A 24,649-nucleotide genomic window follows, 5' to 3' on the forward strand; every position below is an offset into this window, starting at 1 on the left:
GCTTTCTGTTTTATCTCAAGTGAAAGGAGGCTGATTGTAACGGAGAAATGGGAAAAGAACACCCTTCTGTTGTTTAACAGCATACCTAGATGTCAGTCAGATAAATCCCAAAACCTGTGTTTTTTATAAACTGTAACTGAACAGAAATCCTAAGACTAACCTAGAAGTTGATTTCAAAGCAGCAATTACGTTGGCAAAGCAATAACGCGAAGTTCCAGATACCAGTTAGTTGAGTGAAAGTATTGTAAATATTTTGAGCCTTGCAATGCTGCAATTTTTTAAATTTGCTTTGTTAACTTGAGATACACAATACACACCATTATCAATGAATACCACAATTAAAACAGGCAGATATAAAAGATGGATACTTACATATATGAACGAGGATCCATTGAGGCTAATCCCTTTTCTACTACAGTGTTGTGCCATACAGTGGTAAACAAATAAACAGAGCAATCGCTCAATTCCTCTTTGGAGACTTCCAGTGGGGGCTATTCAGCCATCGGGTCCCAGGGTCGCGTCCTTGGTGCCAGCCCCTGTAGAAACAGAGGAGGTCATCCCAATGAAAGAATGCTGCTTCTCACTGCAGAAACAAAGGCAGGTATTGTCGAAGCTGGCATGGGGTTAGGTTGAAGAGGCAGTCATGGCCACAGAACTAGGAACAATAGAATAAATCACATAAAAATTCTCACAGCAACACAAATGGATTTTTTTTTCTTTCAGGATGAAAATGGGATTGAAAATAAAGAAAGAGAATCTTATTCAATTCTTTTCTGCAATGTAAAGAAAGTTTTAGATGTTTTATAAAGACAGTACTGCTCCTGCTAACTAGCTTTTTTTTTCATCTGAACTATAATGTAGGGATGACATAAATGATTTTTATAAAATACTTTCTGCTAAAAAAAATTTTTGGGGGGGAAATTAAAGACAAACTGGCATCTCATTTCAAATGATCATGCTTCATTAAGTAATCAGACTTTTTCTGTGTAAAATTGTCTGGAATGTTACATATTACATTACAAGTAGTTATTTCAACATGTCTCATTTATGACATGAAAATATTTGCGTCATGCTGAAGAGTGGTGAGACAAAACAGATCACTAAATTTCATTTGTGAGGTTTTTTTGCTTTTTTCCACAAGTGGTGAAACTTGAAAATAGAACCGTGTCAATAAGAACTGCTGGGTAGCGCTCCATTTTCTTTTGAAATTGCTATCAACAACTCATCCTGTAGGCCAGAAAAAGAAAACAAAGAATGACATCTAAAGCACTGCAGACCTCAGATATGGTCAAGGTCCAACAAACAGCAAATATTTGTTGCCTCAAAGCAAGAAGGTTCTCAGTTTATATCCTGACCATCCTGGCTTTTCGGTGTAGGTTTGTCCCTTCTGCATGGGTTCTCCAATCTCCCTGAGCAGTGATGCTATTAAAGTTTGACCTCTGCTCTATGATGATCTGGTGACCTTTCTGGGGTGTTCCTTTTCTTTTTCTCCATTGACTGCTGTAGATTTGTGCCACCGCCTCAAGCAAACCTAAACTTGATGCCAAAACTTGAAAATCCATGTTGATTCAGCATTGACTGACTGGGCTTACCCGGGTTCATAGCTCACCCTCTCACCTGCTGGGTTCCACTCTGATCAGTTTTAATTAATTAAAAACAGTGTTCTAAGGCTTGTGCAGATGTTCTCAATTTTTATGTGTATGTATTTTAACCAGGCCAGTGATGAAATTAAATTCACACTCAGAGGATTACCACTGATTATCCAGTTTAACCTGGAGAGCTATCGTCTGCACACACTCTAATTCATACATAATCATCACATGACCATTTGGCTAAAATGTGAGGTCCTGTAAATATGAAGTTCTGCTGCTCCACAGGTTGTGGATGTTTACAATGAGAGGTAAAAGTATTAATAGTTGTATTGCGCTGCTGAGAATCCCACTAAACATTCAGTAATGTGAAAAAAAACAACCAGACTGCTAAAAAAGTCAATTTTACGCAAGACTACACCTTTAAACTACAGATATACCTGTAAATAACTGAATCCACACGTCAGAATCAAAGTGAGAAGAAAACAAGTCAATATAAGGAGTAGCATCTCATGATTTCAAGTGGCGTTTTATTGTGCCTCAAAGGCATCCATCCATTTATCCATCCATCCATTTATCCATCCATCTATTTATCCATCCATCCATCCATCCATCCATCCATCCATCCATCCATCCATTTATCCATCCATCCATTTATCCATCCATCCATCCATCCATCCATCCATCCATCCATCCATCCATCCATCCATCCATCCATCCATCCATCCATCCATCCATTTATCCATCCATCCATTTATCCATCCATCTATTTATCCATCCATCTATTTATCCATCCATCCATCCAATTAATCCATCCATCCATCCATCCATCCAACCATCCATCCATCCATTTATCCATCCATCTATTTATCCATCCATCCAATTCCTCCATTTATCCATTCATCCATTTATCCATCCATCCAATTCCTCCATTTATCCATTCATCCATTTATCCATCCATCCATCCATTTATTCATCCATCCAAGTACATGCATAATTGGACATTTTCCTGACTTGAATAAAACAATGCCCATAGAAGAAGTTACATCAACAGTTATTGTTGATGTAACTGGAGCAATTTAACTGATTGAAAGAACTGCAGCAGTTCTTTCAATCTTCATCCTTCATCTTCAGACAATAAGAGCCACATCACAGCAACATCGGAGTGCGTATCAAGAGGCATGTGTATGCATAACATTGATTAAATCAGAACCACACAGCAAGAGCAGATTTCATTATTTAAACTACTGCGAGCTTCCCAACCTAATTATACAAGCTCACTCAAGCTGCATACATTAACTTGTTTACTGGTCTTGTTGGACTCTGGGGATGAATGTGAAACTTTAAAAGTAGAGCAATAAGTACCAAGTAGTCCAAGCTCCTTCAGAATGGCTCATTTTAGTTAAGCAAGAGAATATATCTGCTGGTATTTCTATTTCTGTTCCCTTTGGTCCGAAGGCTGTTATATCCCACGCTGACGTCAGAAAACAGCAGTGCTGAGAGAACCCCTGCTGAGTCTCCTCACATAATCAGCATCCATGCAAAAAATAGCACTTGTGGATATATAACAATAAACTTAGAAAGTAATGGATTGCTGGAGAAAGAGGTAAGATTGAGTTTTTTTAAACATAAGATGTTTTTCTTAATGGTTGTTTATTTGAATTTGTCTCAGAAAATATTTTAAGTCTCAATTCATAATTCAGGGCTCCCCATAAATGTGACCACAGCTGTACATTGCCTCTCAGTAGATACACGTTGAAAAATTATGTTATTAGTTTCTCTAAAGCTTCTGGAAAATATTGTTACTTCCCTATATACTGGGTGCTAAAAATAAATCTGTGCACAAAGCTTTACTGCCATGAGCCGTGGCAACGGGAATTAACAATTTCCTCCTTTAGCCACAGTGGTTGGTTGATAATTTTTTTCAGACATTTCACCAGCCACTGTTTTTTTATTTTGACAACAAACCCGACCAGTACAAGCAAATTATGTAAAATATATGATTTATTCTTAGCTCTATGAAACCCGATTTACTAGCAATAGGTTTACCATACATATGTACACATATGTACTAATTTAACATAAAACATGGACACCTTAACAGAAATGTAGTGCAATAAGTTCACTTGAAGTAATTACTAACAGCAAACTTTAACTATACAACTGTAACACACTTGCAATGATTTCCTATATTGAACATTCAAATATTTTGGCTATAGTTTCCCCAGATGTAATTTCTTGAAGATAGTCTACTCATTTTTTAAACATTTTATAAACGGTACCAATAGCTGTTTCTGACTGCTCTGTTTGTTTTCCCTTACTTATTACGTTTTCTATTGAAATTCACAAATATTCACGTTATCCCTGTGTTTTTTTGACTGCCTGATAGCTTAGTGTAGGGGGCAGAGGGGTAGAATCGGCGGACACACATGTGCTACCGATTTCTTTGCCATACAAAGAAACCTGGAATGGAGTAGTGGAGCGGAGTGGCAATGTAATCACAATGCACTGTAAGCTATGTAATGTGTTTTGAGGCAGTTGACCAAAATCCCGGACGATTTTTAAATTCCCTCCGGACATTTTTTTTAGGTCTGAAAAGTAGGACATGTCCGGGAAAAAAAGGACGTCTGGTCACCCTACAAGTAGGAGTTGTTAATCGCGATGGGCATGTAAACCCCCTTGGGCATGCAATGCAATGGGCAAGGAATTACATGGAGATATACTATCTCCACCAGGGTTAGTCTTTTAAAAGCAACCATGAAGGGACTCGAACCCTCAATCTTCTGATCCGAAGTCAGACGCCTTGTCCATTGGGCCACATGGTCATGTTTTATAAATAAATGTGGTGATTGGAACTGCCAGGTCCTAAGCAGGTTTCCAAATGTTTAAGCCATACTTTGACAATGTCAGGAAAATTTGGAGAGTTGCTGACGCTAGCTTAAGCATGCAGGTGTATATACACATGAGATGCATGTCAGAAAAGAGGTTTGAAATTTGGCCAGACCTTCAGCAACACTGGAAGAGAGAGTGTGCAAAGGAAGGGTTGCCTGAAGTGTATTGAGACTCTTTTTTTGGTTGTTGTAATGGCAACTCCCAATTGCCTAACATTGACATAGGCACAGAATTAAATGGACATGTCCTGTCCAACACTGTAATTTGTCTGTTAAAAGCAACCATGAAGGGACTCGAACCCTCAATCTTCTGATCCGAAGTCAGACGCCTTGTCCATTAGGCCACATGGTCCTGTTTTACAAACATATGCGGGATTTGGAACGGCCAAGTCCTTAGCAGGTTTCCCAACTTTTACGCCATACTTTGACAAAGTGAAAAATATCGACAGAGATTCTGATGCTACCTTAAACATGGACGTGTAGATATACTTGAGATACAAATCAGAAAAGAGGTTTGCAATTTGGCCAGACCTTCAAGAAAACTGGGAGAGAGACTGTGCAAGGAAAGTTTGCATGAAGTGTGTTGAGACAATACTTTTTAGTTATTGAAATGGTAACTCCTGTTTGCCTAACAGCATTGACATAGGCACAGAATTACATGGACATGTCCTATCCGATAATGTAAATGGTCTATCAAAAGCAACCATGAAGGGACTCGAACAATCAATCTTCTGATCCGAAGTCAGACGCCTTGTCCATTAGGCCACATGGTCATATTTTATAAATAAATGTGGTGATTGGAACTGCCAAGTAATAAGCAGGTTTTCAAATGTTCAAGCCATACTTTGACAATGTCAGGAATATTTGGAGAGTTGCTGACACTAGCTTAAGCATGCAGGTGTATATAAACATGAGATCCAAGTCAAAAAAAGCTTTGCAATTTGGCTCGTCTTTCATTAACAAAGGAACAAAGAGTGTGCTATGGAATGTTTGCATGATATATATTGACTTTATTTTTCTTGGTTATAGCAATGGCAACTCCTAATTGTATAACATAAAAAACGGGTACTGTATAACATAAAAAACGGGTACAGAATTACATGGACATCACGCTCCCAATTCTGTAAATTTTCTATTAACTACAACCACGAAGGGACTCGAACCCTCAATCTTCTGATCCGAAGTCAGACACCTTGTCCATTAGGCCACATGGTCCTGTTTTACAAATACGTGGTATTTGGAACGGCCAAGTCCTTAGCAAGTTTCCCAACATTTACACCATACTTTGACAGAGTGGAAAATATCGACAGAGATACTGATGCTACCTTAAACATGGACGTGTAGATACACTGGAGATACAAGTCAGAAAAGAGGTTTGCAATTTGGCCAGACCTTCAGAAAAACTGGAAGAGAAACTGTGCACGGAAAGTTTGCATGAAGTGTGCTGAGACTTTATTTTTTAGTTATTGAAATGGTAACTCCAATTTGCCTAACAACATTGACATAGGCACAGAATTAAATGGACATGTCCTAGCAGATACTGTAAATGGTCTATCAAAAGCAACCATGAAGGGACTCGAACCCTCAATCTTCTGATCCGAAGTCAGACGCCTTGTCCATTAGGCCACATGGTCATGTTTTATAAATAAATGTGGTGATTGGAACTGCCAAGTAATAAGCAGGTTTTCAAATGTTTAAGCCATACTTTGACAATGTCAGGAATATTTGGAGAGCTGTTGACACTAGCTTAAGCATGCAGGTGTATATAAACATGAGATCCAAATCAAAAAAAGCTTTGCAATTTGGCTAGTCTTTCATTAACAAAGGAACAAAGAGTGTGCTATGGAATGTTTGCATGATATATATTGACTTTATTTTTCTTGGTTATAGCAATGGCAACTCCTAATTGTATAACATAAAAAACAGGTACAGAATTACATGGACATCATCCTCCCAATTCATTAAATGGTCTATTAACAGCAACCATGAAGGGACTCGAACCCTCAATCTTCTGATCCGAAGTCAGACGCCTTGTCCATTAGGCCACATGGTCCTGTTTTACAAACAATTGCAGTATTTGGAACTGCCACGTCCTTAGCAGCTTTCCCAACATTTACGCCATACTTTGACAAAGTGAAAAATATTGGTAGAGATACTGATGCTACCTTAAACATGGACGTGTAGATATACTTGAGATACAAGTCAGAAAAGAGGTTTGCAATTTGGCCAGACCTTCAGGAAAACTGGAAGAGAGAGTGTTAAAGGAAAGTTTGCATGAAGTGTTTTGAGACTCCATTTTTTGGTTATTGAAATGGTAACTCCTGTTTGCCTAACAACATTGTTACAAGCACAGAATTACATGGACATGTCCAGTCCGTAGGCTTGTCACGATAGTAAATTTTGCTCAGCGATTAATTCTCTCAAACATTATTGCGATAGACAGTAATATTGTTTAAAGACCTCTGTACACTGATTTAATTGAAATGACATAATAATGCATGGGATTTCCTGCCAAAGATAGATACGCTTTAAAGAACACTCAACACTGGAACTGTTTTCCAAATAAATGCTGTGATTTAAATGGCCATGACCTGAGCAGACTAAGAGTGACCAACTCCTATTAGCTTAAGCATAGGTGGTACTCTTGATATTCTATTAAAAATAAAACCTAAATCTTAAGGGACAGAGAATAAGAAGAATTATGTTTCTTCTTATTATTATCTTCTTGGAATGTCATTGTTGAACCATCACATTCAGCCATGTGTGATGGTTGAATGTCACAACCATCTAATTAGTTTTTTTTTCAATTAGTTAAAAAAAACTAATTAGTGTTTACTCCAGTATGCCATAGTAATATAGGTAATTATTTTAGCAAGATGCTGAAGTTGTGTTAAAAATCCACAAAGTATTTTCAAGCAGTCTACAGATTGTTAAAACTGTACTGATACTGCACATAAAGTGACAAACATGGTTTCTCTTGGCTTGAAAAAAATGACTTACATTTGAGGACTGCTTACACATTTAGGTTTTTTTTTAAAGTGTGCGCTAGAAGCACAAACTGAACATTGCTGTGAAAGTTCATCTGAAATTTTTGCACAATTGGCATAAACATCAGACAGCATTGTCATGAAAAATGACTAACTATCATCATTTTTACATCAGTGTGAAAAACATCAGGACTTTTTAGAGTCTATTGAATTATTAACTTAATAAACTAGTGTAGTTTTAGCGTTTGCCTTGAAATCCTCCCGTGAAGGCCATGTTCCCCAGTCTTTTTCTTTGTTGCTGAATCACCGACATCAACTGAGGCAAGTGTTGACTGCAGCGCTTTTTCTTTTGTGACTCATTCCATGTTCTCTCCATTTGTGGACAATGGCTCTCACTATGCTTCATTGGAATTCCCAAAGCTTAGAGATGAGTCTTTGAGACATGACACACAGATGAGTCCGTTCTCAAATGTCTTCAAGTTGGGGTCAGATGTTTTGATTTTGACATTCAGGTCATAGTATTATGTGGGGATAAATTCTTATGGTACTGGAGGTGCCTTGCTATAAATTAGGGGTGCACCAATTGCAGTTTTCTGGCCGATCGCTGATCTTTTAAAAAGCCTAACTTACCGATTCTGATTTTGGCCAATACCATTTTTGTCTGAAATGTTGCTCCATATATCAAGAAAGTTGCTGAATTAGCAACAATGGAGTGACTGATGTTAACTGTAAATGTGCAGACATAACTTGGTCATCCAGTTTGTCAGTCAAACCTCTGTCACAGGATTAAAGAAAAGCACAGTGGTTAATTTTTAGACCTTTGCAGAAGTTGATAACATCGATGGATAAGATCGGCTTCACATGTAAAAATCAGCGGATCACCGATCTCCCAAAATTAAGAAAATCAGCACCAATAATTCGGAGCACCGCAACTATACATTTCTTTCTCCTCATAAACATGAGAAGGAAACATTGTAGAGCATTGCAGGGAGAGCCAACATGCCGCCTCTAATGGGACCGTAATGCTGGTTTGGCTGGGACTCGCTCTGTCTATGGATCAATCCCCCTCTGCTTCAAGCTTCAGTCTGCCCAGAACCTCAACCAGCTTTAAAGGGTTCCAAATCTCCCACAAGCAATCTGATTTAAAGGCACTTTTTATACTGTACATCAAACAGTATAAAAGGACACACAGATATAAAAAAAGACAAACCACCATTAGTAGTTCAAAGGGTCATGACTTACTCATCTGAGCTAATGTTAATTCAGCTGGAGCTCCTCATGTAGATTAGACACAAACTAATGTAGAGAGAAAAATGGAAGGGATTTCCAAAGACCCACGGAACAAAGCTGTAGCTGAATACAGAGCTTTCTCCTAAACCTAAGGTTAAAACAGTGACTTTTCATCATTTATTGGTTAAAAAGAGTGATATTGTTTAGTATTTAAGCCCCCAAGTCTCTAGTTTGCTGAACTATTTCACTGCCACAGCAGCTCCAAGTCTTCTATCAGTTTTACACATCTAGAGACTAACAAGTTAAACGTCATTGCAGAATATCTCAAACTAGAGTGGATGTGAAATCTCATACAAGACTATGGTTAGGTTACCTTTTAGTTTGACCTGAACTGGCAGAGTAAGATCTGTTTATGGACATCAAACTAAAGGGGGTTGAATATACTTATTTTATTTTATTTTTCTGATAAAAGAATTTGAAAAACATCTCTATTTGTCTGTAACATAATCTCAGTTCAATTTATTGAAGTTTGTGGAAAAGGGGAACAACTTAATGGGATTTGATGAACACTTTTTAAAGAATATATAAATAAACTTGTAGTTTGTTTTTTAAAAATATCTGACGGTGAGGAATTCAGTTTTGTAAGTTTTGTAAACTGCAACATGTGATAAATCTTAAATTTAAAAGAGGTCCAACTAAAGAAAGACATCGTTTTCCTGTTTGGGTTTTTCCAAAAGCCAAGAAATTTCATACGGTGAGAGATATCGTGTTAGTGATTAGTGAATGCAGCATATTTATTGCTCAATACTGAACAGTTCTATACTGAACTGTTTCATTCTTTTTATTTACTTCTATGGAACATATAGAAAAATTATATTAAACCATTGTATCATACCGATATTCTTGTCTCTGCAAAAATTATTTTTGCAGTCTGGTTTGCGATTTTACGCCACAGATAATTTCAGTCAATTAATCCATTTAATTTTAGGGTAAATAATTGCTAGCAAAATTACAGTTTTTCTATGAAATATTTTTACATTAAATTTATGTGTTTTCTACATAAAATCACTTTAAAAATCACATGAAATTAAAGTTTTTTGAGTTATAGGTCATTCAATGTATTTTCTATCAAAGTTTAATGTTTTGGACTTTACGATCTATAACAGTTGGTATTTTACAAGTTTTCACTATCAATTTTTCCTAGTTTTTTTTAGAGTGCAGTGATTTGCTTAAACTTCATTGGTTCTGCGTAAACCACTGAAAGGGTTTGTTTCTCTTTAAGACTTTAAACAATGTCCACTGCTGAATCCTGATTTAAGTCTGTAGTTTGCGACACGAAGAGTTTTCACTTAAAAAAAAAAAAAAGTGAAACTAAAATACTGAGCTTTCCCATCCACAAAGGAGAGTCAATATGAAGATCTGCAGTGTGACAGAGCCTCATCAAAGCCATTTTACTTAATAGGAAAGAAAGCAATATCTCTACTTCTTACATATTTAAATCCTCTGCTCTATTACACTCCTCTTGTCTTGTAGTGATTTTAAAAGTACTCCTCAGATGAATTCAAAGGTTTTTCCATTTTAATAAAACCCCTTCTAATATTAACAAAACACATGAAAACAGGTGGAAAGCATACCCTTTAAGAGTTAAAGGCAAAATTTAAAGGGGGAAAAAAATCACGGTTGCCGACCTTATTTGCAGACTGAAGCAGCTGAGCAATCACATTCCTCCTCCTTCTTCTTCTTCTGCTGTTTCTGCCACATGGAGGATCTTATTAGGGGTCACTTCACACACGTTTAGCTGCAGTTGGTGCCGCTCACCACAGACGCTGCATCCCTGAATGAACGGATGACTGAAAAGGTGGTGGGAACGCTCGCTCTGTGCTCCAGCGCTCTCAGACTGAGACGTTGGAGAGGACAGCTCGTTTGGCATCACAGTCACTCTCTCCCTCCCTCCGTTTCACCCTCCTCCCGTCGCTCCTCTTCACTCTCTTCTTCCCTCTTGTTAATTGTTGCCAGCAGCTCCCCTCAAAGCCAATCATCTGCTTCCTTTTGACTTGCTGCTGTTATGAATACCAGTCTGTATGAATCCAGCGAAAGTGACAGAGATAGACACAGTACATGAAGACATATATGTGTGTTTTTAAAAGGGTCTGACAGAGCACCGGCTGTGAGGAAGAGACAGACTAACAATCAGAGGAACACATGGAGCATAGACAGAAAGCTCTGTTTTGGAAAGTAGGTGCATGTTGAACAAAGTGCCAGAAAACATGTGGGGCACAATGAGATTTTTACGATGAAAGATCACAGTTTTTTCAGTCATTAACTACTCCGTTTAGACTTTTAGAGAATTGTGACATTTAGAGGAAATGCTAAGCCGCTGAAGACGATCCACCAACTTGACTTAACCTTTACAGGATAATAGATTTTGGCTCTGCATCATGTGACGTCTAAGTGCTTGAAAACAATTTAAAAATGTGTTTTTCACAGTGAAAGCTGCAGATTAGTATTAGCATGTGTCTTACACAACTTTAATTAGTCATGATCTGAACTTTTGCGTCTTCAAAGGAAGTGATAAAAGTCTAAATGTCATAAATTGACATTTAAACTGTTTTCTCACTGCCAAAATACACGTGATGTCCAAAAATCATGTTTTGATTATATGATCCAATGGACATGAAAAATTTAAGAAATAAATTTGATCCACATTTACAATATATACATTTCAATTGATACACAAATTTGAGAATGTAACCTAAGTAAAACCCACAGTTTACATGTAATCCCAACTACAAGGTGATCATGTGGAACCCCCAGATTACATGTGATTCCCATGAAAAACTCAAGTGCAGCTCAAACATTTGTCATGATAATGTTTTGTCTACATATTATTTACATCTATTTACATTCTTTCCATCCATCCATCCATCCATCCATCCATCCATCCATCCATCCATCCATCCATCCATCCATCCATCCATCAAAGTGTGGATGGATGGATGGATGTTTAGAAGTGACAGTAGATTAGGTCAAGATTTTATTGCTTGACTAAATCAGTCACAGAGGGAAACCATGCATGCACAGTGAGAAGTCCGTTCAGAAACATCACTGGGGTTCAAACCCACGGCTGTTTTCACTGCAAGGCAACAAACAACAGCAAAACTATGTGGCCCCCTCCATGAACAGCATAATTAGGTCAAGTCTTTTTTTTCCCCATGATATTACAAATGAAAATGTTCCTTTAGACTCCTCGTTCTCTACAATGCTGGGTTCTCATTAGCCAGCTTGTAATATGTCGTCTGCCTCATCTCATGGCTGTCGGAAATGGGCAGGATGCAGAACATGCCTCGTTCATGTCAGGTGTTGGCTTGCAAAGCAGAGTCTCTCTCTCTGTATCCAGGACATTTTGTGTCTTTACAGTGGGGCCCTTTCCTCGGATAAGACACTGAACCAACCTTTTGTTGAAACGCTCAACTTGTGTGTGAGTAAAAAAAACATTTTATATTAAGAAAAGTATCCTATAATATAACGTATTTCTCCTTTGAAATTATTCTCCTTGTTGTATCGAAGTTACGCCAGAGAGTTACGCATCCCTAACCAGATGCTTTGGGGACATTTTGATTCATTTAATTGTGGCTTGTTTGGCTTTTTGCTGCGGTTCTAATTATTGCTACAATATTTTCTCTGATGTTTATTTTATGAACTCTAGATGGACCGAATCTTCCTTTAACACTTGAGTTTCTGCAGTAACTTCTATTTACAGCCGCGAACCTCCAGCCCAGATCCCGTCAGCAGCGGCTTTAACCCGCCTGGTGGAAACGTTAAGGAGAAGCAGAGAGAACAGAGAGCAGGTGGTACCGGGTGGTGCCAGGTGGTACCGAGTGGTGCCAGGTGGTACCGGGTGGTGCCAGGTGGTACCGGGTCTTTGACCTGCGTTTTGACTTGCGACTGACAGTCGGTACCGTGTCTTATATCAGGATGTCTGATAAAGACAGATATTCTTTATATCTGTCGGTGGGGCCGACTCAGACTGTCTGTAGCGAACCGGGCTTTTAGCAGAATGATGAAGTCAGAAGTTTCTCTGCAGCTGAAGCATTTATGTGTTTAGGAGTGAGGCGGGTTTTGTCCCGCTGCTGCGAGGACAATTATAAAAAAAATACAAATAGAAACAGTTTTTCTAACGTCAACATCAGACCTATGTTTTTATTCACAAACCTTTGTATGAAAAAATATTCTTGCCCATAATTTGATAGTTAGAGGACACAGATCCGCCCCCCTCCTCCTCACCCTGGACCCGGTGTGTGAACAACATGGAGGCAGAGAAACTGAGTCATTATTAGACTGAGGGCAGCCAGACTATATTTTGCTAAATTATTATATTTAGCTAAATATTATTGCTGAGGGGCACAAGCAGGCCTTCTGAGTCACAGATAAAAAAAATATATAATAAAAAATTGAAAACAATATATATTTTTTTTAAAAATAAAGGGCTCTAGGGGCATCAAGGATAAAAGGGGCAGGGGCTCAAGCCCCCTTTGTTTCCCCTCTGCACGTGCCTGTCTAGCAGCGATTTAAAGTTTCTGCTTGCGGAAGCGACTAATGGCAGAACATTGTCGTCTTGCTCTCTTTTTATATGTAAGTGTTCGCGATGTGACGTCTCTGATGCGTTTTCTGTTTGGGTCGCTCTGTGAGGTGTAAAGTAGGCCACAGCGCCTGGGGATCCTGTGAGCACTTTGACAACTTCCACATCCCCTCTAAGCTGCTCCCCAGACGGGTGAAGGCAGTATTTAGGCCAAAGCCACGCACTGTGATCCCTTTTAACAGCAGAAAGTCTGTCTGAAATCTAAGAGCATGAAATTTAGCAGTGAACAACGAAAGTGATGAAGCCATTGACATGTGAAGGAGAAAGAAAATACAGATAGATTCAAAACTGGGCTCATGAGATAACTGGGTGCTCAGCACACATTGAGTTATTTCTAGTTCAGTAAAAATAATGCATGAAGAAAACTACTGCCTTGGTAGGCAGTAGTTTTCTTCATGCATCTTCCTTGTTGCTACCTCTGTTACCAGCCAACAACTTGCACAAACTGAAGCTATGATGGTAAAAGGCAGAGGAAGAAAGAGGAAAGGGAAGTCGGACAGAAACAAAGAAACGGCTAAGCCAGGGTGAATGGCTGGGCATTTTGTCTGTGTGCGTCTCAGTGGGCAACTCACAGAGTGTGTTAATTCAGCCGACTCAAAGCATCGGGAAGAGAGGCTTTCCCAAACTGGCAAACAAATCCCTTCCCAAGCTTAATTAATATTCTGGGGACAATTCTCTGCTCTTTGTGCTTTAAAGTGAACAGCAGAATAACAACAGATTCAGGTTCAAGGTGCAGATGTTAAGTTCACATTTTGTCTGAGTTTTGTGTTCTGGTTATTGTTTTCAGTCTTTCCTTTACTCAGTATTTTAGGTCACTGGATTTCTTTGCTGCTTGCTTGTGTTCAGATGCAGCTTGCTCTTTCTTCTTTCTTCACTGTGGCTCAGTGAGTAGAGTAGTTATTATGCAATGCGAAGGTTGCGCGTTGCAAACCCACTAAAACAAAGTTAGTTTTTTGGCGTTATATCATTTGGTCTGATGAAAATAAGTGTCTGGTCATAAAAAAACATCACTTCAAAGAAAGCTCATAAGCCTAGATGTAAAAATTCACAAGGTTGAAAGCACTTGTTGGCCACAACTATTTGATTTTATTTTGATCTGCTTATCATTGAAATAAACAGCTGATATTAGATGTATTTTGAAAGATTTCTGGATGGGCCACTGATTATCTACACATGGTTGGTGTTTGTAGTGAGTAAACACCACTGGATCTCTGAGCCCTATTTACATTGACGTTAAAATGAAGGAAAGAAACATGGCAAAGGGGGTTATTATGCACTTTGCAGGCACATAGTTCCATTTTATATCACATTAATATGTTACCTTCATTTGTTCTAAAAATGCTGTACATATCAAGCATGACTTAAAATTTTTTTGCAATTTGAAGCCTTGAAATTGGTCTCTGTCTCTTTAAGAAGCTGCTGCTCTTTCCCATTATGCAGAGTCCCACAGATTTTCTGCATGATTGGATTCAATGCTTGGCTTCTTTGACTCAAGCAAGTTAATGTGAAATTGATTTTCTTTGAAGGCTTTTCAAATTTGGGGTTTCAATGAGTAAAACCCAAACTACGATTTTTATTAGGCAATCTGCAAAGTTAGCTGAACAGCAGCTAACTTTGCTGAACAGGGTCTATCATTTGCTCGCCAACCCTGGATGGAGTCTGTTCTTGTGGACTTTGCTAAATGACAGGCTTCGGATACAAAGCCTTTATCATGGGCTTCTAAGCTTACTGTCGCTACCTGTGCCATCAGCTCTGGGCTCATAAACACAAATCTCACTAAACACAGAGTACGTCTTCCTTATCAACAGATGCCCACAAAAGTAGTTTTCATGAGCTCATAATTTTCATTCTGTGTGTACTAAACAGGTGATTACACTCAGAAAGGGCAGAAGTTGGCCCAGGACTTTAGTTTTGGTGAATATCGTTCACCAAACCTCCACTAATAGCTTTGTTATGCTTTCCAGGTTGAAATATTTATGCAGTACATTTGTGATTCCATTTAATAACTTGTCATAGTTTTAGAAATTAGACCACATGCTAACCCCAAAGCTAACTCTTCAGCAGCTTAACATTAAGCATCCAGATGGAATGGTACAATTTCCATGTGACTTGGTCTACATGCCGTTTTATTTACAAGGAGCTGCTAGTTCTTCTAGAGGGCATAAGAGTCAGCATTACAAGTGAACCGATGGTTTTACAAACAGTTGTTTACATTTGTACATTTCTCGTGTGTAAACTATTATGTGTCTTTCATAGTTTTCATAATGCTGCTGAGCTCATCAAAAAACAACATTAGACTCAGAAGAGAAGAAAAATTAATCAGTAATAAAAGATGAAGCTATCTGAAGACGCAGTCATATAACTAAACATACTTTGGCTATCATTGAAGAGAGGCCCAAAGTAAATCACACACACATTCATCAGCAAGTATTTAGACTTATATGATGAATGTCCTTCTTTTTCTAGAACTTTTTCTAATTAAAGGTTTTGTGGAAAAAGTAGAAATAATTATGTTCATCACCGTTTCCTCTGTGGCGTACACATCTTTCTTATTTCTTCATCATTCATCTGTAGCTGTTTGTTCACTAATGTAGACAATCAGCCGAGTTCTTAATAATACCAACTGAAGGAAGAAGACCTTTCTCTTGAGAGAAGACTGGATATATAATGGTAATAATTACCCGAGACTCACTCCTTAGTTATTCCTCCGGAGATCTCCCAAAGTCTTTCAGCCCTTCCTCTCCGACCTGAAATTGGCACTGCTGCATAGTGCGGCATGTTTGCTCACAACAAAGCAGCAAAAGGAAATGGTTTGATCCCAAAAGCAGTGGTTGTGCTGCTGCAGTGAAGCCGGGAATGACTACCTACAGCACAAGTTTTCACATCCCTTAAACCCATCAGTCCTCAACGTCAACTGGTTGCTCTGTCATTTTGTTGTGACAGACTAGCACCAGAACAGCAAATAGCGATGCAAAGGGACAATGTCAGACAATGTTCAACATTTTCTACAGATAAAAGTCTGAAAAGCACAATTACAGCAGCATGTCTCTAGCAGAGAAGAACATCGATACCCAAATTGCTTAAGATCTGTCAGCTTAAATGGAGAGTCTGCATGTTGAAGCTAAACCTTAACTCTTGTGGCCTCTGATAGGTTTTCATCCAGGATTGTTTGGTACTAAGTTCTATCTATTTTCCCATTAAGCTTGACCAGTCCCTATCAAAGAAGCAGCTGGACTTCCACTGACATTACATTATACATGGTTGAACTCTGTTTAATAATCGATGATATCTAAAGGCCATTGATTGTCGTATAGGAGGCAGAAGTGGAACTGGATCCATCTGAACACTACACTTTCTAGAATGTTTTGGGGTAAATAATTTCGGAAAACATGCTTCATCTTCATTTCAATTATACATCAACTTATGTTGGTCCATCACAAAAAAACCCCACAAATCCCATTAAGTTCATTAAAGTTTGTGACTTCCTCATGATGAAAAGTGGAAAGGTCTCCTAATACGTTGTTGATGTGGTGAGTTTTTGAAACATGCAGATATATTTTCTTGTCTCTGTTGAAATTGTTACCTCACACGCCCTTCAATTGTTCATTTAGAGCCATAACTCTGGGAGACGTAATTAGAGTATCTGCTCCGGTGGACACAACAGAACATGTTGTATTCCTGCGGCTGGCAGCAGTCAATAACCACGCTATGCTAGCTGATGAAAAAGAACAAAAAGGAGGAAGTAGTCATTGCGCTTTGACAGCGCAGGCAGCTACGACCCTTCACAAGCATCAAATAGGACCGGTCAGCATGTTCCACTTAGATTACTTTCCACACATTCATATTTACTGACTTATCAAACTATGAACTGAAGATAGAACAAATTCAATTGGAAAATAAGTGCATGTTGGATATTATAATTAATGAAAGATAAGCCTTGGAGGATGTCTGCCAATATGAGTGAACGTCTGCTTTTGAATGAGCTGTTGAGAGACAAGTTATTTTTGTCGCTCCCCCTGCAGCTCCCCCCAATGACTCAGTCATGGAGATGAGTGCAGGTCCAGAAATCAACCTGACGTTTTTCCTCCTGCTGCATGTGGCGTTCTGCTGGAAACATGTTTGTCATCCATTGTTTTGCATTATCATCATGCAGCCACTCTATTGCTGGGCCATCCAACATGAGCATTAGAGAGCATTATGTTTTTTCCAGGCACGTAGTGCCATTTCATAGCACAATCAAATAATTATGTTAACTTCAGTTGTTAAAAAAAAAATCCTAAATATCGAATATGACTTAAAATAAATTTTACTTTGCTGCACCCATTGATATTGCTCTGGCGACTGTTTTTGTTACATTGTAGAGCTTTAAGATGTGTTTAAATCATGCCATGAATTAAGCACTGAAGCCTTTAAGAGCTGTCCAATCAGAATCCAGTAAAAATATGACTTATATCCTATTTTACACAGAATCCATATGGGATGAAATCAGAAGATCCGTCTTGGCTGATATATTGGGTATGAAATGATAATAACCATAAAATAAAACTTTAAAACCTTTCCCAATCAAGTGTACATGTTCAAATATCAGCTATAAGCTCGCTTGGTTTTCTTCCACAATCCTAAAACATGCATTGAATTTGAGCCAAGGCTCAAAACTGACTTTCCATTGCATTTGTGCCATAGCATGATTGTTTGTCTCATGACTTTGGACTCAAACATCCAGGTCTTCAGTAAAATCCACTCTAATTCAGGTTTAGGGCAACTCAAGGGCTGCAGCATTAGTAGCCCATCCTGGAGATGTGTGTGCATGCATGTATAGGCGTGTGGGTGTGGGTGTATGTGTGTGTGTAGGCGTGTGTGTGTACGTGTGTGGATGTATGTGGTGACTCTAAAACTATGACTCCAGCTGCAGCTTATAACTTGTGAAGCTCTCAGTTGCACTTTGCTTCACAATCCTTTCCCTTGTGCATCTTATCATATCACATTTGCTCAACACAAGGAGAAAATAAAATCCATGAATTAGCTTAACTAAATATTGAAACAGTGAGTGACACTTCTAAAAAACACATTCTTTTTTCTTTTTTTGATGCTCGGTTTAATGAGGACTGGAGTTCATGTGACGTTCATCCTCACATGTTCTTGTGAACACTGCAAACTCCCTGATGGTTTCTTTTCTGTGCAAATCCACGCAGCTCAGCTTGACAGGTCAGGCTGTTCCCTGACATTTAAACCAGCCGCCTGGTTTGATCAGCGGTACGGGCACTCGCTCCGACTCCACACGGTGATTATGTGACAATTTCATTTCTGTCAGCTCACGATAATTTGGTTGTTGACGGACCTCTTCGGTGCATCGTATAATCGTACTAGGGGCTGGCTGCTGCATAAATGCTTCACTACAGAAGGGATTTTGGTTACTGACGTTTGCATGAGAGATTCTTTTGAATTTTATTGTGCAGGTATGACAAGAAATATTTTTCACCTGCAGGTTATAGAGACACACTGATTTCTTTAATTTATTCCTGTTTATTATCTCTTAGATTTTTTTTAAATTTTTTTTTCAAAATAAATTTATTCTTGGATTTGTGTGCTTTCAGTCATATGAATACAGCTGGTTTCCAGCCAGTGATTTCCTCAATGTTGCTCTCGACACATCAGTGTCTAACACCAAGACAAGTCCTGCTGCGGGTGCTGTGTAATAAAAACTCAGCACAATCCCACGGGACTTTCTGCAAACGCAGACTGTCTTCCTGCAAGCAGCTGAGAAACATTTACATTTTTATTACATTTCAGTTTTTCCTTCATTATGCGTCTTTGCAGCTCTGAGCTGCACTCTCTCCATTTTTAAGTCCCTGTCTGTAGCTTTATGTTTGAAAGTCCAGGAAATGCTTTTGAGAAAAACAGTTCTGTACTGTAGAACTCATGAGTTATTTGTGCGTATTTGGTCATTCTTTTTAAATTAACATTTTAATCATTTATTTTTGCCTGAAATCCAGGTTGTATCGTTTACTGATACTCCACAGTACCGAGTTGGGGTTATGACTGGAAGCAACCCTCTACCAAAATCCCAAAGAGAAGTAAAACAGAAGCATGGAGATTTGCAATGGCCATGCTCAGCGTCAAGCAGCAGTGAGTTGGATGCATGAACTGAAATGTGGAGCTTATCCTCCACCCGTAGCCAAGCCGCCTCCTGCTGTGAAACCGGGATTGCTTGTGGAGTCGAGTGAACAAGATGATTTTTTTGTATCCATTCTGAAGCTCATTTGGATGTGCATAATAGCAGCTGATGGATTACTTCCCTCCTCTCTCATCCTGATGAGGAATTTGAAGCTTTAGATCAGGGATGGCCAACCCGCGGCTCGTAAGCCGCATGCGGCTCCTTGACCGGTTCCATGCGGCTCTTACGTTCATATAGTCTCATTCTGCCAAAAAGTAGTTCATTTGACAAAAAGTAGTCAAATGAACTGTCAATTATTGACAACAGCAGCACGCCATTACTGTTGGCCGTAACCACGCAAAAACAATACAAACAAAAAACAGTCTTTGTTTCTCTTGCAGCCTTACTCTTTCCAGTCGTTCGTCATCTGCTCTCACACAAAACCTCGCTAACCCCTCACTCTCACTCCCCCGCCCCCTCGCTCTGATCCATCCTGATGCATTCGCGGACAATGGGAAATCATACACTCTAATTTTAATCTCTAAACAGCGTAACATCCAGTAACATTTAGCACATACTGCAGGGTCGCCGCTATAATATCCAAGTTTCGCTTCGCTTGAGTGTAATACGGTATTTTCGTCAAATGCGCATGTGCGGAGTTTTTCAGTAAGAGTAAAATCATTTGAGATTTGTGGCGCTGATAACGCTAAGGTGAGTGGTTCAATTCCCTTACTGGTCAATGGTAATCTAAAGTCTTTCAGACAAACAATACTTCAAAATTAAAAAGGGTGTCAAACAAAATCAATACTTCAAAATAAAAATGGTTGTAAAACAAAATCAATACTTCAAAATAAAAAAAGGTGGAAAATAAAATCAATACTTCAAAATAAACAAAGGTGGGAAATAAAATCAATAATTCAAAATAAAATTTTGCCGGAAAATACACCTTTAAGCATGCTGATTTTGAAAAACATTACAGCATTTCTTCAAATCGTCATTGTAGAAAGTTCATGTACATTTTTCTAATACTGACGAAGACACAAGATTATGTGAGGCTGGTTAGCTCAGTTGGTTGGAGCGTGGTACTCATAAAGCCAAGGTCATGGGTTCAAATCCCACATTGGCCAATGGAATCATGAAGTGATTCACAAAGTCAACTCTTCAAAATAGCATGAGGCTTTAAATTAAACCACATTTAATGTTGAATTTGTAAAACCTTTGCATTTCAATACTTTTGTCAAGATCATGTAAGTTTTTCTAACATTGACAAAGACATATGATTATGTGTGGCAGGTTAGCTCAGTTGGTCGGAGAGTGGTACTCATAAAGCCAAGGTCATGGGTTCAATTCCCACATTGGCCAATGGAATCATGAAGTGATTCACAAAGTCAACTCTTCAAAATAGCATGAGGCTTTAAATTAAACCACATTTAATGTTGAATTTGTAAAACCTTTGCATTTCAATACTTTTGTCAAGATCATGTAAGTTTTTCTAACATTGACGAAGACACAAGATTATGTGAGGCTGGTTAGCTCAGTTGGTTGGAGCGTTGTACTCATAAAGCCAAGGTCATGGGTTCAATTCCCACATTGGCCAATGGAATCATGAAGTGATTCACGAAGTCAACTCTTCAAAATAGCATGAGGCTTTAAATTAAACCACATTAATGTTGATTTTGAAAAACCTTTGCATTTCAATACTTTTTTCAAGATCATGTAAGTTTTTCTAACATTGACGAAGATATAAGCTTATGTGTGGCTGGTTAGCTCAGTTGGTTGGAGTGTGGTACTCATAAAGCCAAGGTCATGGGTTCAATTCCTACACTGACCATCTCCAATATAAAGTTTTAATAAAATAAACTCTTCAAAATAGCAAGAGGCTGTATATTTAACCATTATGCACATTGATTTTGAAAAATAATAGAGTATGAGCTCCTTACTCAAATCTTCATTGTGGTAAGATCATGTAAGTTTTTTAAATCCATGGAAACTCAACATTATGAGTAACATTGTACTCAGGAAGACTTTGTCCAGCTGATGTTAGCTCAGCTGGACAGGTGTGGCGCTGATAACGCTAAGGTAAGTGGTTCAATTCCCTTACTGGTCAATGGTAATCTAAAGTCTTTCAGACAAACAACACTTCAAAATTAAAAAGGGTGTCAAACAAAATCTATACTTCAAAATAAAAACGGTTGCAAATCAAAATCAATATTTCAAAATAAAAACGGTTGTAAAACAAAATCAATACTTCAAAATAAAAACGGTCGCAAATCAAAATCAATACTTCAAAATAAAAAAGGTTGTAAAACAAAATCAATACTTCAAAATAAAAAAGGTTGCAAAACAAAATCAATACTTCAAAATAAAAAAAGGTGGAAAATAAAATCAATACTTCAAAATAAAAAAAGGTGGAAAATAAAATCAATACTTCAAAATAAACAAAGGTGGAAAATAAAATCAATAATTCAAAATAAAATTTTGCCGGAAAATACACCTTTAAGCATGCTGATTTTGAAAAACATTATAGCATTTCTCAAATCGTCATTGTAGAAAGATCATGTACATTTTTCTAATATTGACGAAGACACAAGCTCATGTGTGGCAGTTTAGCTCAGTTGGTTGGAGCGTGGTATTGAACCCTAAGGTCATGGGTTCAACTCCCACATTGGCCAATGGAATCATGAAGTGATTCGCGAAGTCAACTCTTCAAAATTGCATGAGGCTTTAAATAAAACCATATTTAATGTTGATTTTGAAAACCTTTGCATTTCAATACTTTTTTCAAGATCATGTAGGTTTTTTAAATCCATGGAAACTCAACATTATGAGTAACATTGTAGTTAGCAAAACTTTGTCCAGCTGATGTTAGCTCAGCTGGACAGGTGTGGCGCTGATAACGCCAAGGTAAGTGGTTCAATTCCCTTAATGGTCAATGGTAATCTAAAGTCTTTCAGACAAACAATACTTCAAAATTAAAAGGGTGGCAAACAAAATCAATACTTCAAAATAAAAAAGGTAGTAGAACAAAATCAGTACTTCAAAATAAATAAGGTTGTAAAACAAAATCAATACTTCAAAATAAAAAGAGGTGGAAAACAAAATCAATGCTTCAAAATAAAACTTTGCGGAAAAATACACCTTTAAGCATGTTGATTTTGAAAAACATTATAGCATTTCTTCAAATTGTCATTGTAGAAAGATCATGTACATTTTTCTAATATTGACGAAGACACAAGATTATGTGTGGCAAGTTAGCTCAGTTGGTTGGAGCGTGGTACTAATAAAGCCAAGGTCATGGGTTCAATTCCCACATTGGCCAATGGAATCATGAAGTGTTTCATGAAGTCAACTCTTCAAAATAGCATGAGGCTTTAAATTAAACCACATTTAATGTTGATTTTGTAAAACCTTTGCATTTCAATACTTTTGTCAAGATCATGTTAGTTTTTCTAACATTGACAAAGACTCAAGCTTATGTGTGGCTGGTTAGCTCAGTTGGTCGGAACGTGGTACTCATAAAGCCAAGGTCATGGGTTCGATTCCTACACTGACTATCTGAAATATAAAGTTTTAATAAAATCAACTCTTCAAAATACCAGGAGGCTGTATATTTAACCATTATGCACATTGATTTTGAAAAGTAATAGAGTATGAGCTCCTTACTCAAATCTTCATTGTAGTAAGATCATGTAAGATTTTTAAATCCATGGAAACTCAACATTATGAGTAACATTGTACTTAGGAAAACTTTGTCCAGCTGATGTTAGCTCAGCTGGACAGGTGTGGCGCTGATAACGCCAAGGTAAGTGGTTCAATTCCCTTACTGGTCAATGGTAATCTAAAGTCTTTCAGACAAACAATACTTCAAAATTAAAAAGGGTGTCAAACAAAATCAATACTTCAAAATAAAAAAGGTTGCAAATCAAAATCAATACTTCAAAATAAAAAAGGTTGTAAAACAAAATCAATACTTCAAAATAAAAAAAGGTGGAAAATAAAATCAATACTTCAAAATAAACAAAGGTGAAAAATAAAATCAATACTTCAAAATAAAATTTTGCCGGAAAATACACCTTTAAGCATGTTGGTTTTGAAAAACATTATATCATTTCTTCAAATCGTCATAGTAGAAAGATCATGTACATTTTTCTAATATTGACGAAGACACACGCTCATGTGAGGCTGGTTGGCTCAGTTGGTTGGAGCGTGGTACTCATAAAGCCAAGGTCATGGGTTCAATTCCCACATTGGCCAATGGAGTCATGAAGTGATTCACGTAGTCATATCTTCAAAATAGCATGAGGCTTTAAATTAAACCACATTTAATGTTGATTTTGTAAAACCTTTGCATTTCAATACTTTTGTCAAGATCATGTAAGTTTTTCTAACATTGACAAAGACATAAGATTATGTGTGGCAGGTTAGCTCAGTTGGTCGGCGCGTGGTACTCATAAAGCCAAGGTCATGGGTTCGATTCCTACACTGACCATCTCAAATATGAAGTTTTAATAAAATCAACTCTTCAAAATAGCAGGAGGCTGTATATTTAACCACTATGCACATTGATTTTGAAAAACAATAGAGTATGAGCTCCTTACTCAAATCTTCATTGTGGTAAGATCATGTAAGTTTTTTAAATCCATGGAAACTCAACATTATCAAATCTTTAAAATAAAAAAAATAGATTGTTGGAGGGCCTTTCTTTGTCGTCTCGTTCCACAATTCACAATACTTTACAAAGAAAATTAAAACATAATGTAAAGTATAGAAAGCCACAAGCTAGAAAATACATAAATTAATGATCTGCAGTTTGATTTCCATCAGTTCATTTTATTTAATATTTGGAGCATTGGAGGTATTCACAATACAGAATACAAAGACCTTTCTGGCACAAATATTTGTACCTAAACAACAAATGTAACTGAAGCATTTATTATTTATTTACCAGAACATTGTGGAAGTAAAATGTCCTAAACTCCCAAGCTAATCTAAAATGAAATGAAGAAACAACCAGAATACAAATCTGGAAGATATGCAACTGTAACCTGAAATCTCCATTTTAATAAACATAATCATTCAGCGCCATCTGTTGGGTGGAAGACTGCAACACATAACTGTTAAAAGAAACCCCCTAGATACATAGTAGGTTTTAAATTGTT

The 24,649-nt window shown here is 37.7% G+C and overlaps 1 protein-coding gene and 7 non-coding genes across 9 annotated transcripts in view; 2 read left to right on the forward strand and 6 right to left on the reverse strand.

The window, feature by feature from the left end:
- b3gat1b (beta-1,3-glucuronyltransferase 1 (glucuronosyltransferase P) b) overlaps positions 1–10,639 on the reverse strand; it is a 28,583-nt gene extending 17,944 nt beyond the window's left edge. Inside the window, exons 1-2 of one of the 2 annotated variants that reach the window (XM_044140973.1) lie at positions 10,386–10,639; positions 373–536 (exon numbers count right to left, since the gene is read on the reverse strand). The gene's annotated coding sequence lies outside the window, so the exon portion shown is untranslated. The remainder of the gene's footprint in view (positions 1–372; positions 537–10,385) is intronic. The other variant, XM_044140974.1, reaches the window with a different exon arrangement.
- On the reverse strand, positions 4,342–4,414 carry trnar-ucg. The gene has a single exon. It is a non-coding gene; the product is annotated as a tRNA-Arg (tRNA).
- trnar-ucg lies at positions 4,760–4,832 on the reverse strand. Its single transcript has one exon. It is a non-coding gene; the product is annotated as a tRNA-Arg (tRNA).
- trnar-ucg lies at positions 5,623–5,695 on the reverse strand. Its single transcript has one exon. It is a non-coding gene; the product is annotated as a tRNA-Arg (tRNA).
- On the reverse strand, positions 6,042–6,114 carry trnar-ucg. Its single transcript has one exon. It is a non-coding gene; the product is annotated as a tRNA-Arg (tRNA).
- trnar-ucg lies at positions 6,461–6,533 on the reverse strand. Its single transcript has one exon. It is a non-coding gene; the product is annotated as a tRNA-Arg (tRNA).
- A 9,904-nt stretch (positions 10,640–20,543) lies between the features above and the next one.
- Positions 20,544–20,617, forward strand: trnam-cau. The gene has a single exon. It is a non-coding gene; the product is annotated as a tRNA-Met (tRNA).
- A 3,053-nt stretch (positions 20,618–23,670) lies between these two features.
- On the forward strand, positions 23,671–23,744 carry trnam-cau. The gene has a single exon. It is a non-coding gene; the product is annotated as a tRNA-Met (tRNA).
- Positions 23,745–24,649: the final 905 nt, after the last annotated feature.

This window comes from Gambusia affinis, linkage group LG15, assembly GCF_019740435.1.
Source record: "Gambusia affinis linkage group LG15, SWU_Gaff_1.0, whole genome shotgun sequence".
Classification (NCBI taxonomy): Eukaryota; Metazoa; Chordata; class Actinopteri; order Cyprinodontiformes; family Poeciliidae; genus Gambusia; species Gambusia affinis.